Here is a 17,515-nt window from a genome sequence, read left to right on the forward strand (position 1 = left end):
AAAGTATTCTCTAAATTAAAAAAAAAAACCTTAAACTATAACTTCAGAGTGTTGATGCAGCAAAGCACCTCCCTGCTAATTGCAAGGCCCCGGATCCAACAACAGGAGTTTTAGATAGCTGCACCCTTTGTAGAAAAGAAGGGTTAGAAATCGCCACCTCCCCCGACCCTCTCATCTGACCAGAGATGTAACTCAGGAGCTTGTCTTTCTCAGGTCCCCCAGGAGAAACCACAGCGCTAAGGTGCGGGCGAAGGCTGTGGAGTTGGACTTACAGCAATCTGTGCATTGATCCGACCCCAAAATACCAGCAAATAATCAGAAAAGACACCTCACAAACCCAGAACAAAATCTCTCTGTGAGGCTAAACTCTACAAGACAGGCAGCACAACACTCTTTCAGGTAAAGAAACCACCACAGAGAGCCTAAAGAGATGGTGGCTCAGTGGTCAGAGCATTCGCTGCATTCCGAAGACCCAGGTTCCATTCCCAGCTCCCATGTGTCGGTGCACAACTGTTTGTAACTCCAGTCCCAGGGGATCCAGCACCTTCTTCTGCTCTCTGTGGGCATGGTGCACACACGTGGTGCACAGTCATACATGCAGACAAAACAGCCACACGCACAAATAACAAATGCCAGGGATTTTCTTAAAGAACCAAATAAAGCTTTTGAGAATTAAAAATACACAGTCGCTGGGGATTTAGCTCAGTGGTAGAGCGCTTACCTAGGAAGCGCAAGGCCCTGGGTTCGGGCCCCAGCTCCGAAAAAAAGAACCAAAAAAAAAAAAAAAAATACACAGTCGTGCTTGCTTTGGCAGAACATCTGCTAAAACTGAGAAGACGCAGAGAAGAATACTTACAGAACCCATTCACAAGGATAACACAAGTCCCGAACACCCTATACCTCTCCCTTGGACGTGAATATTTACAAATCTCTTGCTCAGAGTCCAGTCTTCATGCCTGTATTAGCCTAATTCGCTTCTTTTAAATATGAGATTAAAGCCCATGTGAGATCACTCTTACAGAGTGAGAGGTCATCAGTTAGCTCGATGTGGTAGCAAATACCTATAATCCTAGAACTCAGAAAGCCGAGGCAGGAGGATCACAGGTTTAAGACCAGCCTGGACTGTATAGCAGAACCCTGTTTCAAAAAAAAAAAATCATCAATATTAAAATTGGTAAATTCGTAGGTCAAAGGAAGCTGAAGAGAAACTTTGTGACGTAGAAAATCACAGTAGGGATTATCCAGAGGATTGGGCAGCATGGCGAAACAACAGAGAGACCGCCAAGGGGGATGAAAAGGTCCAGCAAATCCGGAATAAGAAACCATGAGAATGAGAAAGAGGTCATCATAAAAGAAAAGTAAATGCAGTCACTGTGAGTTTCAGTAGCAATGAAAAAGATGAGTCCTCATAAGGACTCATTTCATGCCACCAAGCAAATTAAATGCAAACAACCTCATGCCTGGACACATCCTAGCAAACATAAAAAAGCAAAAATTCCTAAAAGTGTCAGAGGAGAAACATGTCTTCTAGAAAGGAATGATCAGGCTTCATGACGGCAACCACAGATGCCACATGCCAGAAACTAATGCAATCACATGTGTGTCTTCTACATGCTGGGGAGAAATAGCAGTTCTTCCTGTGTCCTGTGTTCAGCTCTCTCATCATCTGAGTTTCCAGTCAGAAAGCTGACTCACAGTGGATGAACACACCTCTAGAAGAAGAGGTTGAATTCAGAGGGGGTGGGGAGATGGAGGTGCAAAGACAGTCCCGGCATGGGCTAAGTCTTAAGAAAGTGGTGATTGCAAAACTACATAGACAACGTGCGTGGGCACACAAGCTGGACACACGCTCTTGTCTGGTCACTCCTGATTGTCTGTGCCTCATCTGAGACGTTATTCTGCATGTGTTTGGGGCATGCTGCTCAGAATCACTCCTGCTTCCCACGGCTGTCACATCATGTTGACTTCTCCAATTCCGGAATGTTTTCACTATTTCTGGTCTAATTAGAATACCCCCTCCTCGTTTAAGTACAGTCCCACACTTTATCTTTATTTTTTTTTTCTGTTTTTACCATCTTTTGTTGGCAAAGGGAGTTAGGAGAGGGGGGAATCTTAGTTCTGTATACTACTTAGAAATTCCACTGAGTAATATCTTATTTAACTGGGGGAAATTATTTGCACTCCTTTGATGGTGCTTCAAGAAAAGCCAGCGCTGGTGAGCTAGTTCGGCAGGTAAAAGTTCCTACTGACGAACCCTATGGCAGTGTCAACCACGTGTCCAGGAGAACCAACTCCCAGAAGTTACCCTCTGACTTCCACACACGCACACACATACATACACAAACATCACACATACACACAAGTATTTACACATGCACATGCACACACTTACACGGGAGCACGAAAAATAAACAAATGTTATCTTTTCAAAAAAAAGAGCAATTCTCGTCTGCCAAATTCTGGAGGAGATTCTTAAACGGTGACTTGTGCGGTTGAAGGTTAAGGGTCCAGCAACACAAACAAAGCCCAGGCAGCCACACAGCATGACTTCCACTGCAACAAATATCTCCAGGCAGCCACAAACCCACTGAGAGTCAAGGAAAGGACAGAGACCCGACCTTAAGGAGAAGACCACACAGAATTTGGAAGCCACGGTTTTAAAACTATCACCTGGACTTGTAGCACCGTTGAAATCAGTTGCATTCCCCGGCGGGAGCTAAAGTGTAAGATCCGTGATTGATGTGGGCACACTGTGTTCCGCTCACCCTCCACATTCTGTCTATCTCGATGTCACCGAAAAGCAATGTGTGCTGAAACTGTTGTAAAAGTCCTAGATTCCATAGCTCGTGAGTGGCCACATTCAGAACAAGATGTGTGGCACATTCTTGTTGTTTTGAAGCTAGATCTCTTTGTAACCCTGGCTGGCCTTAAACCCCTGCTTTTCACACATGATGCTCTGAGGTGGCGGGGTTATAGGCTTGTGCCTTCATACCAGTAAGGCCACCCTTTTCCTAGTGTGCCATCAAACGGAATTAAACCACTTGAGTCCCATTCGTTGAAGCAGCCTAAGAATACAAGTTTAGATCCAGCCATCAAGAGAGAGGAGGTGGCATCCAGGAGCAAGGGCTTCCTGTGTAAACAGGAGGTTCATGGGAAGCAGGGCTGTGGTTCTGGGACAATGGGCAGTGAGAAGGCAGGGCCTCCAGTCTCCGGTGGGTGATCAGGACTGTAAGAGACCAGGCAGGAACAGCTGGGGCCCAGTGCTCTGCTGCCTGGCCCTGGAGAGGAACTGGCCTGCTTCTGGTTTTCCCAGGAGGAAGTTCCCCACTGCTTCTAGGGAAGCCCTTCCCATCCCGGGCCTCCCTGTGCCTCGGCTGGCTTTCTTCTTCAGGAGCCTGTTGTCTTTGGGGCTAATCTGGGAGACAGGCCTCTTGTGAAGTCCCCATGGCCTGGAAGTGGGGAGGGGGGCTCGGGGTGGGGCGAGGCAGGTCAGGCCCAAGATGTCAATCCAGAAGGCAGCCTCTGCTGAATGTACACCAACGGAAAAAGAATAAGGGGGAGTCGGGCAGGAGGCAAAGAGAGAGGACCAACTGCAGTCCTGGCCCAATTATGGAAGAGCTCTGTGATCCAGACAAAATGCTCATCTTCCCCGAGGCACAATTTTCTCATTTGTAAAACCAGGAAAAGCATGTCTATGCGAAAAGCCTTGCTCAAGGCTAAAACAAGGTAACACAGGTAAAGTAGTGGAGGCCAAGAGGTGCATGAACGGTAACGTGAGTATAAGAACCGGAACTCTGAATCATATCTAATAGGTGTTCTAGGTGGAGGGGGTTTCCCGAGACTCAAGGAAGGAGGCATATGTTTGTGCACATAATTATGTGCACATTCTCAGTGCATGCGTGGGTATTCAAGTGTGCATCACATACTACAGGACACACGGCATCCTCGGCATGTTTCCAAGTTGATACATACTTTGAGGATCACCCGTGTCTAGAGTGCTACTTCACACAAACATGTAGTGCCAAACGGCAAAAGTGAGTTTAGAGACGAGAAGAGGACAGACAAGGGGTCCCTTGAAACCAGAATTACAGACTAACAGTGGTTAGCCGCCAAGTAGGTACTGTGGTCCTCTAGAAAAGCAGTCAGTGCTCTTAACCACTGAGTCACCTCTCCAGCTGTAGTGCCCCCCACTTTGAACAGACTCTTGCTATGTACTTCTGGACGGCCTGCTACTCTCTATGTGAAGCAGACTGATCTCAAATCCACAAGGATCCACCTGGCCCTGTCTCTAAGTGCGGGGATTAAAAGAGTATACCACCACGGCTGGCTCATGAAATAATTTATATAAGTGCAATCAGCGACTCAAACAGCAATTTTAAAGATCAAATATTCTAGCAAATACAATCCAAGGACAGACCAATTTGACACTTACGCAATGAGGACTGGCAATAAGAAAACATTTGTAAATTATTTTTGTCTTATGTGTATGGTTGTTTTGCCAGCATGTATGTAGTGTACCATGTCTCTCTCTGCCTGTTGTCGTCGGAGACCAGAAGAGAGCATTAGATCCTCTGGAACTGGAGTTAGACTGTCGTGAGTCACTCTGTGGGTGACAGAAACCCAACCTGGTCCTCTGGAAAGAACACCAATGTTCTTTTTTTTTTTTTTTTGGTTCTTTTTTTCAGAGCTGGGGACCAAACCCAGGGCCTTACCCTTCCTAGGCAAGCGCTCTACCACTGAGCTAAATCCCCAACCCCAACACCAATGTTCTTAACCACTGACCAATCCCACCAGCCCTGGGAAAACGTTTGTGAGGTCTTTATTTTCCATAGTTAAATCGTAGTGTTTCTTTTAAAAGCAGAAAACTTCCCTTGTACAGTAAAAACACTACTTCATAACTCAGTGGTCTCCAACTGGAGTTCGGGGATTCTGGCTAGCATACCTGTGTGCTCAGAACTGAGGTAGCCGTGAAATCTCTCCACATGCTGCAGGCGAGCCCTGCTGGAAATACCCAGATTATGTATTTGATTTTTTTAACTCTTTTTTGTTTTTGATTTTTAATCTTTGCCTGTGAGAAATCTTTTAATATTGCCATTCTTTTCCTAGGCCAGATAGTCTCATACTATGACCAACGGTTGAAGAAGCTGTGCCCTAAAGCCCATTCCCATAACAAGTCAGAGCCAGGCAGTCCTATCCATCTTTAAAGGCCATACACATGCCTCCATGGGGACTTCATCTGGTCCCCGAAACTGTCCCTGCCTGGATAGAGTTGCCTGGGCTCTCTTGGCCTGGGGACCTGCACTCCTGTGCTGGATTCAGACTCCCGGCAGAAAAATGACACCCCCAAAGAGGCAGGGTGACTCTCAAAAGTGAGGAAGCTTCACACTCTGTGAGCCCTGCTGCTGGCCAGGAGAGATGCCCCCATGCACATTGCACGAGCAGGCTTGGCACACAGGGAGGCGGTGCCCTCATCCTCTGTCTTCCACCCAAGTGTCTGTCTTCCTCTTCTCCATTCCACCGCATCTCCATGTGGACGTCACTGCGTCCATAGGACACTAATGAGGGCTGCAAACACTGAACCAGATTCCCTCAGTCCCTCTCTCTCCCCTACCTATAATTAAAACGGGACTTGTTTGGACTGGAGAGGTGGTTCAGCTCTCTTTCAGAGAACCCAGGTTTGATTCCCAGCACCCACACAGCGGCTAACAACTGTTACTCAAGTCCCAGGAGACCCAAAGCCCTCTTCTGGGTTCCTCAGGAACCAAGCACAGACACTGTGCAAAACACCCAGACACACAAAAACAAAAACATAGCTTTTTTTTTTTTTCTGAGACAGGGTATGTATCTCTTAGACCTTGCCGTCCTGAAACTCTCTCTGTAGACCAGGCTGGCTTCGAACTCAGAGATCCACCTGCCTCTGCTTCCCGAATGCTGGGATTAAGGCACGCAATGCCACTGCCTGACCTGACCATAACTGATTTTTTTTTTAAAGGGAACAGATTCATATTAAACAATCAACGAGTTAAATATCTAATTCTTCTCCAGACTAAAAGTTCACCTAAAAGAAGAGACTCTAAATATGGAGTCATAAACATTTATTTGATAAGTATTTTTCTGCCAGATACTGTCCACATAGAGTCCTTAGGACTATAAGAATGGGCTGGAGAGATGGTTCGCCCACCAAGAGTGCTGGATGTTTTTGCAGAAGACTCTGTTTTAGTTCCCAGTGCCCTAAAGGCAGCTCACAACCATTCACGGTCACACAGGAGCCGTACACCCATACACACACACAGGCGAAACTCATACACATAAATGAACCTTATAAAAAATAAAATGATATAAAGATGAGTAAGGGGCCAGGTGTGAGAGGAGTCTGTCACCTCAGCCACTGTAGACTGAGGCAGGGTCACGGAGTGCAACTCAAGCTAGTATGGACATCACAGCATGGGAAGACGGAAACAGGGAGGCAGAGATGGGGGCGGGGGGCAGCCGGCCCCACCCTCCGGGAGTCCACAGTCCAGTGGAAGGAGACCGGAATGAAACTAAATGGTAGCATAGGATAAGCAACTTCTCCCACAGGGGGAGACACAGGCAAGCTGCTCAGGAGCCCAAAGAGGGCCCAGCTGCTGCCATTCAAGAAAGGGCCACTGAGGCCTCCAAGGGGTTGCGTGAGGCTGAGCACCTGTGGGCCAGCCGGATGGCACAGCAGAGAAAGGGGTTTGCCAGGCAAACCTGGCAACCTGTTCCTTTCCCAGAATCCACCTAAGGGTGAAACCAACTCCACAAGGTTGTCATCTGACCTCCATACATGCTGTACGGCACTTGTGCCCCTCTACACACACACACACACACACACACACACACACACACCACACACACACCACACACACCACACACACACCACACACACACACACCACACACACACACACACAACACACACACACACACACACACACACACACAAGCGCTAATACTGCTTTTCTTAAATACATGAACATACAGGAAACTCTAAGAGCAACTCAACGTTGTTATATCCATGGAGGGCAGCCAGAAGAATTTCAAGAAGACAGGGAGGGTGTAGGCATGAAGAATACCCAGAAGGTGGAGATCCTGAGATAGCCCAGAGGCCATGCTCACTCATGCCCCTGACACATGGACACCTTGTTAAGCCATACTGAACATGTGGGTATCATAGGCACAATAAGACCTTTGCTTATACCTCCCAGAGCATGTGGTTCCTACTTTGGTCCCTGTCATTGGGTAGTTGATAGTCTCCCTGGACTTGGACACTAGCACCTGCAAGAAAATGGATGATGACTAAAAAACCTTCTGTATTCTCCCCTTGAGACCCAACTCTCACCTGTGAGGCCATCTCAGATTTCCCAGTTTCAAGTCCCCTCCCCTTCCATAGTCCTGCCTTTGGCCCTGGAATGTGGGCTTGGAAAGCTATAGATGGTGGGGCCCTGCTCCCTGCAGTTCTGCTGGGCAGAACTCCCTCATCCTCCCATGGGAAAAACAGCCATGCAGCACAAGTCAGGAAGGAGACCAGTAGTGTGATGGGAAGTCAGCGTGTTTGATGGTCGTTCTTTCTCCTTCCCTTCCTTCTCAGGTGGAAGGTTCTGCCCAGCCTTTCAGAACCGGTGAGGTCAGTGGTCTCCCAAGTGGTTATTTGGAATCCCATTGTCACTGCTATAAACACAGAAAAATTTCCACTCGCCTGCCTGTCCTCAACTTCAAATCATAGTTATTCGTTTCCTTTCTTTCTTTTTTAGGTTTCTCTTTGAAAAACAGCTTCGTTAATTCCTGGAGAATAATGGAGTTAAATTACCACTGTTTTTGCAACCCTTAATGAATAATGTCTCTCGGCAGTGATCATCAGTGATTGTTAAAATCAAATAATAATAATAATAATAATAATAATAATAATAATAATAAGGCAGACACTGGTGTCATCTACCACCCCTTCCCCCGTGGAACCAGGGGGAACTAGGAGGAAGTGTTATTATCACCATAGTCATCGTCATTGTCGTTGTCATCATCATCATCATTTTATAATTTATTTATTTACTTATTTATTTTTTTACTCCAGATTTTATTCCCCTCCCAGTCCACCCTCCGACTGTTCCACATCCCATACCTCCTCCCCATCCCTCCCATCCCCCCCATCCCCATCTCCGAGAGGAAGTCCCCACTCCAACCAATCTTCCACCACTGTGAAGTCAGGTATTCAGTGAACACCTTAGACAAATCATCTTTAAAGGAAGCAGGGTTTCCTTTGCTCCTGCTTCAGAAGGTTTCAGCTTGAAGTCGTTAGCCCTGTTGCTGTGGGGCTGCAGTGGTCCAGTGAGTGCATCATGGTGGGGACTTGTGGTAGGACGGTCTCAACTTTCTGGAAAGCTGAAATAAGAAGAGGCCGGGTCTGACATCCCCTCACAGGCACACTCCCTGGATCAGTTACTTACGCTTGTGTTGCTGTGACAAAATGCCATGACCAAAAGCAGCTTAAAGAAGACAGAGTTTATTTTGGCTTTCAGCTCATGGCTCCAGAGGAATAGAAACCATCAAAGGCCAGCTCCCGATGATGTTCTTCCTCCAGCAGTAAGGCTCTGCTTCCTAAAGGTTCCACAACCTCCTGAACAACACCAATAACTAGGGACCAAGTGTTCAAATACAGGAGCTTACGGAAGACCTATGTCAGGCAACCCACCACACCATGACCTACCTTTCTTTTATCAACACCGTGCCCTACTAAAAGGTCTCTGCCTGTAGGAGTACAGTCTGGGCCTTCGGGGAGGTACATCTCACCCAAACTATGGCAACGATCAATGCACAGGAACTATGAAGGATAAAGGAGGTGCCCCAGGGTGCAGTCAGCGCAATCCCACTGTGCTGAACTACAAACTGGTCGAGACCTTTCACAGATACATTACAAGAAGAAGGAAGGGCCATAGAGATAGCGTCATTGGTGAAGTGTTTGCCATGCAAGAATGAGAACTTTTGCTCTTGCTTTTTAAAAGTCAGGCACAGTGGAACACGCCTGTAGTTGGTGGATGGGGAGGTCGATAAACAGATCCCTGGGACCCATTGACCAGCCAGCCTAGACTAACTGGTAAGTCCCAGGTCCCTGTGAGAAGCCATGTGTCTAAACACAAGATAGATGGCTCCTGAGGAACAATACCCAACACACACACACACACACACACACACACACACACATGCACACACACATGCACATGCACACACACATACACACACACAAACATACACATACACACACATACATATGCACACATACACACACACATATACAGGCACACACACACAAACACACACACATGCACACACAAACACACACACATGCACACACACACATACACATACACACACATATACAGGCACACACACACACATACACACACATATATATGCACACACACACATGCACACACATATACAGGCACACACACACGCACACACACACACACGCACACACACCACACACGCACACACATACACATACACACACATACACACACATATACAGGCACACACACACATATACACACATACACACATGCACACACACATACACACACAAACATACACATGCACACACATACATACACACACATACATATGCACACATACACACACATATACAGGCACATACACACACATATACAGGCACACACACACAAACACACACACATGCACACACACACATACACATACACACACATATACAGGCACACACACACATGCACACACATATACAGGCACACACACACACGCACACACACACACACACGCACACACATACACATACACACACATACACTCACATATACAGGCACACACACACACACACACACAGAGTTGTATTAGAGGTGGGTGGGGGAAGTGTTTTCAATAGCCAAAAAAAAAAAAAAAAAAGACTGAAGAGACAATAACCAAAAGCAATGTACAGGCCTTGCTTGAGTTCATGGACTCAAACAAACCAACTATAAATTTCTTGACCAAACTGAGCAATTATGAACATTGAATGGGTACCCATTATACCAAAAAGGCCATTCTCGGCTTTTAGGTGCAGTCATGGCGTTATACTTATGTTTTCTTCGGTGTTCATGTTTTTGGCCTACAGGTTGCAATTCTTGAAAATGAAGTGATGGATGTCTCTGTGGTCGGATCCAAGTAGTTGCCTTCAAAGCAGACATAGCATGGTAGTCCACAACCGTAATCCTATTCCAGAGGCTGAGGCAGGAGGATCAAGAGTTTAAGGATAGCCTCAGCTATGTAATGAGTTCCCAAATCTGCTGAGGTTACACACACACACAGGAGACCCGGGAGACACAGAGAGGAACACAGGGAGAACATAGAAATACTAATATGTAAGCACATTTTGAATACCGATTACTGAGATTTCCTGCCAGAGTCTATACTAAACCTTTACATACACTACCTCGCTTTGTCTACTTGGAAACCCCACACCCTGAATTCTACCACCATTTGCATTCGAGTTCCAGAGAACCAAGTCCCAGAAAGACTGAGAAACCATTCCAAAGCCACCCAGCAAGTAAATCACAGAGCCAGGATGTCGGTGATATGGCTGAAACCCAAGCTTACACTTTCTCCCACTGCTCCATCTAGACTGCTGGCTCCAGCAAGATGGAGACTCCACTAGCAGCAGCCGAGGCTCTGCTGGGTGGTAACTGGGTGAGTCACCTCTGACCCTGCACTCCCACCCTTGGCCAACCGCAGCCAATGTGCGGTAGCAGCAACGTCTAAGAAAGCCCAAAGCAGGGCGATGGGGCAACAGTGGAGACTAGGAAATGATGCAGTGCCTCTCAATAGGGACACGGATAAATAAACCACGGCGTGTTCATACAATGGAGTGGTACCACACAGGGAGAATGTCTTTGTGTATCGACCGGGAGCGCTTTCACAAACATGTGGTAGAATTCAAAAAGCAGGCGCGTGGCTTTTAGAACAACCAGATACCAGTTATAGTAAGCTACGAGCCCCAGAACTTGATTTACTGCCCAGGAGTACGTACACATGTTGCACACATGTCATAACAGGTACAGGAATGTTAAACAGTAAATTTGCTGTGATGATCACTCCAGGAGAGAAACAGACAGAAAGAAACCAAAGGCAGATGCAGATGAGTCCTCGGCTAATCTGTAAGGTCTCTACCTTGAAAAACAAAGATGTAGCAAGTTGGGCTGGCACACGACCCCAGATCCCAGCCCTTGTGAGGCAGAGGCAGAAGACACATGAGTTTGAGGTCAGCCTGGGCTACGAGGGGAACCCCTCTCCCACGACTTAAAGTGTGTACTGAAATCTAGAAGAAACTAGAATCTAATTCCCTGTTGATGGGCATCTATACTGGTGCATTCTGGAGAGATAGCTTTGCATAACTTGCCGAACTTATAAATGTGCACACCATTCGACACAACTGCTAGAAAATGCTGCTTTCAAATATACAGATATGTCTACAAAACTAACTATACAAGACTGTACACTGAAGCATTGCTTTTGTAAACAAAGGTTTGGAAACAACCTAGAAGCCGCGTTAATTAACTTTCCTGTTGTGCTAATGTATCTGACAAAAAAAAAAGGCTGGAGAGATGGCTCAGGGAGTAAGACAATTTATCGTTCTTCCTGGGGACCCAAGTTCTGTTCCCAGCACCTGCACCAGGAAGTTCACAACTGCCTGGGACTCTAACTGGAACCCTCACACATATGGCACATAACACATGCACAACAGAGAGAGAGAGAGAGAGAGAGAGATACACGAACACCACTGAGTGGGCACGCACTAAATAAAAACTGAAAACAAATACATATACAGATACGTATATGATATATATCAAAAGCCATTTGGGCTCCCAGATTGAAGGTGTAAAGTCCTTCATGGTAGGGAGAGCATGGTGGTGAGAAGCATGAGGCAGATGGCCACATCCTGTGTACAATCAGGATGCAGTGAGATAAATGCTGGAGCTGGGCTCGTGTTGTTGTATAAATATAAAAATAAAAAAAAATATGGTTGGTCTTTTACCCCCACTGGGTCCGCACCACGGGGCCCAAGATATCTGCTAGATATCTTGGCGGAAACACATCCCAGCCACACACTTTCTTTTTTTTTTTTTTTTTTTTGTTGGTTCTTTTTTTCGGAGCTGGGGACCGAACCCAGGGCCTTGCGCTTCCTAGGTAAGCGCTCTACCACTGAGCTAAATCCCCAGCCCCTAGCAGCACACTTTCTTACACTCAAACCCTCACAAAAAAAAAACACACACAAGGGCTGGAGAGATGGCTCAGCGGTTAAGAGCACTGATTGCTCTTCCAGAGGTCCTGAGTTCAATTCCCAGCAACCATATGGTGGCTCACAACAATCTGTAATGTTCTCTTCTGGTGTGTCTGAAGACAGTGACAGTGTACTCATATACATGAAATAAATAAATCTTAAAAAAAAAAAAAGAACACACAACACAATAATCTTAGATCCAATTAGTAAGATATAATTGCACACTTAAACATACAAAACCCAGTACTATCCATCCCTTGAGAACATTAATAACAACCTGTAAATACACAGAGCAGAATCTTAACATCACCTGCCATCTTGTCCTGCCGTGGCTTCTCCCCTCTCTCCTGTCTCACGTCTCTGTCTAGTCTCCTCCTCTTCCTTCAAACGTCTCTCCCGCCCATCCTTCCTTCTCCTCCAATGACAGGCCTCCTTCTATCCTGTACCTGCCCTTCACCTGTACTTTACAAATTCAATGGGGAGGTGGTTCTGATGAAGTCACCTGAGTCCTGAGTACTGACTAGGCAGCAGTCCTTGGGGCAGTGGAATTAGCATCAAAATACAGATAGCTTCAGGGCAAACCACAACAGGCTCGCTTCCTCCCTTCTTCGTGTTCAGTCCCTAGGATGTGCAAACATGCTCACAAGTGTGTTTCCTATTTGGTTCCAGGTTCAAGCAAGTTGACAGTGAAGATGCATGGACACAACTCCTCTCAGCTCTATAAAGAAAGTACATTGAGATGGGGCGTCTCGATGCACACCTGAAATCTGAGAGCCTAAAGGAGTATCTCAGGCTCCAGGGTAGCCTGAGCTGAGAGAGAGACCCTGGGGGTGGGAGGGACTGATATACAAGGATTTCTAGGGTGCTTTGTAACTATAAAAGTGGCAGTGTACAGGAGAAAACCAATGTTCACGCTTGGATAGGCATAAAATATAGGGTTCTGGCTGCCTGTGAGATGGGTAACTTAGGAAGAGTGAGAAAGAGACTTTGTATTGCAAGTCTTCTGTATTTGGGGGCTGGGGTTCAGGTGAATTATATTGCTCTTCAAAAACTGGTGTCAATGTAAGCACTGAAGCAAGACAAGGTCCCTTTATTTCCAAGGCTGATATAATTGAGAATTAAGCAAGGGCCTTTGTCACCTGCCCCACTGTAGTGACTTCCAGCCCGTCAATGCTACATACAGACTGTGGTGTGCGGTTTGCTGGCACCTTTAATAAGGGTGCTCAACACGAAGAGGCAGGCAGATCTCAGTCAAGGCCAACCTGGTCTACAAAAGAGTTCCAAACCTTGTCCTAAAACAACAAGCCCCGTTCTTTCTACACCAGGTGCCTCTGTGGGCTAACACAGACGATGCATGTTTCTGGACTTGTGTTTCCATGTCCATACAGCCTTTCTATCCAGATAGTTACAGATCTTTCATTTCACCAAGCAAAACACCGAAGCCAAAAGATACCTGGAACAGAGCACACCAGGATCCCCAGTTATCCACTGCCAAAGACCCCAAATGCAGAATATGAGTACTGGCGTGTACCAGCACAACGGTCTGCCAGTAATTATGTCCAATCACAAACCCAGAGCCCAGCAAAGCCTCAATTAGTTTACAAAGGAACCTAAGGAAGGATGGGCTGCTCAGAGTGTAAAACCCTTGCATATGACCTGATAGGAAGTAGTCCTGAGGGGAAGGCTGCTGGCCAGCGCCCCCCTCACCCCCCCCCACACACACAAGACCCTGTCCAGAAGCCCACTTCCTGCTCTCGCACTGTTCACAAATCCTCTCCTGGGAGCATTTTCCAGGACAAGGTACAGCATCCTCAAACCATCACCTCTGTCTAGAACAAGTGACCATCCCTGAACAAACACTGTAGAGAGATGCCCAGGCTGGTGTCTTCTTTGTGGTATTGAGAAACAAAGGGGCCCTGACCTAATCTGCAAATGTCCTGAGAACACTACTGGGACTCTGAACCCACAGTCTGGCAGGCTTTTCCTCACATGGAAAGCCATGAAATGGGAGGTCATGCTGGTCTGTGATGAGACTTGGAATTCAAGAGGCAATTTAACACACGTCTACTAAAACTTTCAGAATCTGAACTAGTATTTGCAACTGGTGAGCTGGGGGAGTAAAGGGGTGGAGAGGGTTTGGGGTTGAGGAAGAGTGGTGGATGGGGGTCACTTTGTGTGTGTGTGTGTGTGTGTGTGTTGTAGGTGCGAAGGTAGGGAGGTACACACACACACACACACACACACACACACACACACACACACACACACACACACATTGAAGCTCTTCTCTTTCTAATGCGCTGCAGAGGCAGCTTGCACGGAAGAGGGCTTCAGCCTCCTGGTTCTTCGATTCTGGTGGGAACTCCGGCTGGGACTGATAAGAAAGGATCTGAGGTACTGTCAGCCAGCAGAGTGGCTGAGCGTCCGACCTGAACAGTGCTGGGGAACCAGCAGCCTGCCTCGCGAGGCGGTCCGCGGTGCTTCTGCGGCAGCTTTAGGAAGCTCAGCCCGGGAGAAAAGCATCTTCATTAGGGATCAGCGACTTGCTCACGTCGGTGGCGGTCCAGACTTCGGAGGCTACACCAGCCTTGCTGAGGGGCTGCTCTGGTCAAGGCTCCCTGGCAAGGCAGGCATTTCCCTAGAGGTACAAGTTGCTGGAGGCGCTGAAAGCTCCTGAAAACCCGGACCAGAGAAACATGGAGCTCCGCCCGGTTCTAGACTGAGGCCGCTGGAGGTGGGCGCAGGCCGGAGGCCACTAAGAGGATGGTGCCCAGCCTTGCCGGAATGAAACGGGCTAAAGCTAGCAGCTTCCTAAAGCGCCTGCAGCATCCACCTCCTGCTGCACCACGCAACAGGCACGCACCTATGCCCCAGTCTTCTTTGCTCTGGCTGCTTACTAGGGTCAGACGCAGGGGGTCCGGAAGGCGATCCCTCTGGGCTCTTGCAGCTCTGTTTCCCAGCTTTGTCCTCATAAGAGACAGTACCCTTTCTCCACCTGGGATTGGGGTGCTGACCCTGCAAAGAACAGCAGGAAGTCAGTTCCCGGGAACGCATGACTCCTAATTCCACTCAGAAAAAAAAATCCTAAAGAGACTCTGACCTCCACTCCCAACACACACACACACACACACACACACACACACACACACACACACCCCTCGGGCTCCTTAAAGACTGAAAAGGGAGCCGACAGAGGAATTCAGGGAAGCGATGACACATGCAACAATGCTGTCACACCTGGCTGCTGAGGCGCTTGCAGCGGAAATTGAGCTGTGGGGGTGGGGGGGAGGGGAATGAGACCCAGGGTCAGCTTGGGTGGTCAAAAGAAAGAAAAAAGAAGAAGAGGAAAAAGATGAAGAAGTGGGAGACCAACCTCCATCCTCTTTGGTCCGGATCAAAGTGAGTTGTTTTACTCCTGTCCAGACCAACCAAACTCAGCCCCCAGACCCATAGCCTGGACACGCCTGATGTTGAGGAAGAAGACAAACACCTGTAGGCCTGTTTAGAAAGCAGACAAATTTTGAAGAAGTGCTGTTTATCCTGAGTGTACTCAGGGAAGCGAGAGATAGCTTAGAAAGACACGGAGGCTAGTGGGGGATGCTCTCAATAAGGGCTAGAAGTGGTTATCTCCCAGAGAAATTTAGAGAAGCCTAGCCCCCTGGCATCCTGGTGGTTAGGCCAGGTTTGCCCTGTTGACTTCTCTGGAGTCATCTTTGAGATGCTGGGTTACACACACACACACACACACACACACACACACACACACACACACACTGTCCTCCTTTCCCTTCATCTCAGAGTGGGGAACACACACTGTAGATAAGTGGTCTATGGTCTTTGGAATGCTGGAGCCACTGGCCAATATGGACTGGTGGGATTCTGGAGAACTCTTAAAGTCCAAGCAGCCTGAGAGAAAGAGGTAGAAACAGGCACTGGGGTAGCCACCTAGACATGCCAATCATTCATTTAGACCATTATCCTTCACAACTGTCTGATCACTCTTCTCTCACACTTCCAAGACTGCAAACTTGTGTTAAGGCTGAGTGAAAGGGCTCACCTGATTTTGTGCTGGCACGGAATTCCTCTAAGCCCGTCTTCTATTCTCGAAGATTTAACTGGATCTCCACCAGACTTCTGGTATTATCGTAAAACCGCGGGGAAAGATGATTAAAACTACTGCCCATTCGTGACTGAAATGCGAGGAAGCACCTGTCCAGCCTGCTGTTTTTCTTTGAGTCCTTCCTTCCTTACCTACACTGGAAGGGGAAAAGGCAGCTAAAGGTTGTTGTAAGGGTAGGAAGGAAAAAGAAAGACAGAAAAAAAAAAGAAGGCATTATATCCAAGAACCGTATTTACTCGGGTGCTTGATTCAAACACTTCACTGAGCAAAAAGAAGCAAATACAACCCTCACACCCTGTACAGAAGCGTACCCGCGTTTCTGAACAGCACACTTGCTCTTGCACAGTATTTCTTGTATCTGAAGAACAGATTTTGCCCCATGCCTTCCACGCGTTACACTTGTGCACGTAACAGTCTCCAAAGCCCCTCAGCAACATCGTCGTCTGTGTCCAAGCCAGAGTACAAGGGACACCAATAGATCTTTAAAACACACCCTCAAATTGTGGAATTGCAAGACGAATTTCAAGGAGAAAGCGGCTCCCTACCTCCACCGCAGCCCAAAGGAGCGAAGCGTCGGTGCCAGCGGAACTCTTGGGTGCCTGCTCCAAGCGATCCTCTCCCCAGCCTCAATCGGGCCCAGAGAGCTCGAGGGACAGAGCAGGCCAAGGCTTCTGCCTTCCATGACACGAGCTCTAAGCTGGTTTACCTCCAGCTGCCGCAAAGTTCGGCCACTCCACCCCGGTCCAGCCCCCTCACCATCTCGCCCCTCCCTAAGCCTCAAAGCTAGGAGTCTAGTCCCAGCACAGCCCGGAGCACAGAGCAAAGGGGTTGTTTTCTTTCACCTGAAAGCTGCCAAGAGACTTGGATCACCTCTCCTCGCCGGGGTCAGCGTTCCCCGGGCACTGGCAGGGCGCAGCTAGCCCCAACCAGGGCTTTCGGCAAAGCAAACACCCGCAGATTTTAAGCCTAAGCCCCGCTGTCGGCGGGGCCCCGGAGGCTCGGGAGGCCGGGGAAGGCCGGTCCAAGCTCTGCCGGCCGTTTAAAAAAAAAATGAGACTTAGAGATGAACTCGCCCGTGCGCCGCTGGCT

At 47.8% G+C, this 17,515-nt stretch overlaps 1 long non-coding RNA gene across 3 annotated transcripts; it reads right to left on the reverse strand.

Moving 5' to 3' along the window:
- Nucleotides 1-8,504: 8,504 nt before the first annotated feature.
- Nucleotides 8,505-17,143, reverse strand: LOC102547261 (uncharacterized). 3 transcript variants are annotated; one of them, XR_010054251.1, is made up of 4 exons: nt 16,972-17,143; nt 16,364-16,562; nt 15,680-15,804; nt 8,505-15,321 (listed from the first exon to the last, which is right to left on the reverse strand). It is a non-coding gene; the product is annotated as an uncharacterized LOC102547261 (long non-coding RNA). The 3 variants fall into 3 exon arrangements; XR_010054250.1 differs by having other exon boundaries at nt 16,364-16,581; XR_010054249.1 differs by having other exon boundaries at nt 16,364-17,143.
- Between the last annotated feature and the right edge of the window lie 372 nt (nt 17,144-17,515).

The sequence above is a fragment of the Rattus norvegicus genome, chromosome 8, assembly GCF_036323735.1.
Source record: "Rattus norvegicus strain BN/NHsdMcwi chromosome 8, GRCr8, whole genome shotgun sequence".
NCBI classification, from domain to species: Eukaryota; Metazoa; Chordata; class Mammalia; order Rodentia; family Muridae; genus Rattus; species Rattus norvegicus.